Source organism: Echinops telfairi, unplaced genomic scaffold (assembly GCF_000313985.2).
Source record: "Echinops telfairi isolate 266 unplaced genomic scaffold, ASM31398v2 ScPeMD7_34;HRSCAF=130, whole genome shotgun sequence".
In the NCBI taxonomy this organism is placed as follows: Eukaryota; Metazoa; Chordata; class Mammalia; order Afrosoricida; family Tenrecidae; genus Echinops; species Echinops telfairi.
Genome location: NW_022103931.1, coordinates 1,204,231 through 1,205,406, shown reverse-complemented (window position 1 = coordinate 1,205,406; position 1,176 = coordinate 1,204,231). Strand labels below are relative to the sequence as shown.

Here is a 1,176-nt window from a genome sequence, read left to right as displayed (position 1 = left end):
GGTTGATGCCAACTCACAACAATCCTATGCGAGAGAGTAGAACTGCCCCTGTGAGTCTCTGAAATTATAACTCTTGACAAAAGTCGAAAGCCCTGTCTTTCACTCATAACTGTCAAAAGAAAGTTTACCCTTGAGTCCCTCGGTCTTTGCCTCCTAGGCTAGGAAGCCAGCCACTTGTCCCACAGTTCCACAATGTCAGTTCAGGAGAGAAGGTACTGCAGTTGTCCCCCATGGCTACAACCAGTTGACCTTAGAGCAACGGCCCAAAAAGGGGAGCACATGAAACAGTAAGCTATTGGAAGTTTTGGTAAGTACTTAAGATGTTGATTACAAAAATGATGATGTGGTATGCAAACCCCTTCCTAACTTATAATAAAAAATAAAACAACTTAGTGAAATGTTCAATAAAATATTTGGTAAAACACAAGGGAACGATTAAACTTGTATTACACTTCTATTTAACTTATGTTGGTTTTCTTACTGTCAATCATTAATTTAGTGCTGGTAATGTTACTCCATCATTGCCAAATATATATAGATAATTAAATCTCACCTGTTCCTCATACACATATATTTTTGGCTTATAATTAGTATAGTTGATTGTATAACTGACTTTTTCTGATTACTCTGGTTCATAGATATATTTCTAAACAGCTTCTAATACTTAGCAGTCTGTCTTAAGCTATAGCCATTTGCATACATGTTATTTTCTACCAAAACCATATATATAATTAAGAATGATCTGTAATCTTTGAGAACGCATAGCACAGTGATTTGTCTAAGGGCAAAGCATGTTTCCAGGCTCGTTCCATTAAGTTAAAAAAAAAAGCTAATCAAATATTCCAATTATTTTTAAAATGTGTAAGCATCATATCTATTATAAATAAAAATAATTTAAAAGTTCTTAAGACTATTGCTCTGATTAGAGAATTTTTTTAAATGAAATAAACTAACTTGTTGATGTCAGTAACCATAATAATCAAAACATTCACAGTTCTTCACAAACACAAATGTAAATCAATACCCAATCACAATAGCTTTAGCTCTGGGCCAGTCAGGAAGGGCAGAGGAAAAGAAGAAGGCCCTTCCTGAAGGTAAACAAGCGGCCATGTAGCAGGGAAACAACAAAGCCCACATGGAAAAAACACACCAGCCTGTGTGATCACAAGGTGTCGA

The 1,176-nt window shown here is 35.5% G+C and overlaps 1 protein-coding gene across 1 annotated transcript in view; it reads right to left on the bottom strand.

Moving 5' to 3' along the window:
* Positions 1-1,176, bottom strand: part of ABCB7 (ATP binding cassette subfamily B member 7) — a 126,661-nt gene that overhangs the window by 62,690 nt on the left and 62,795 nt on the right. The gene's annotated exons all lie outside the window — the stretch shown is intronic.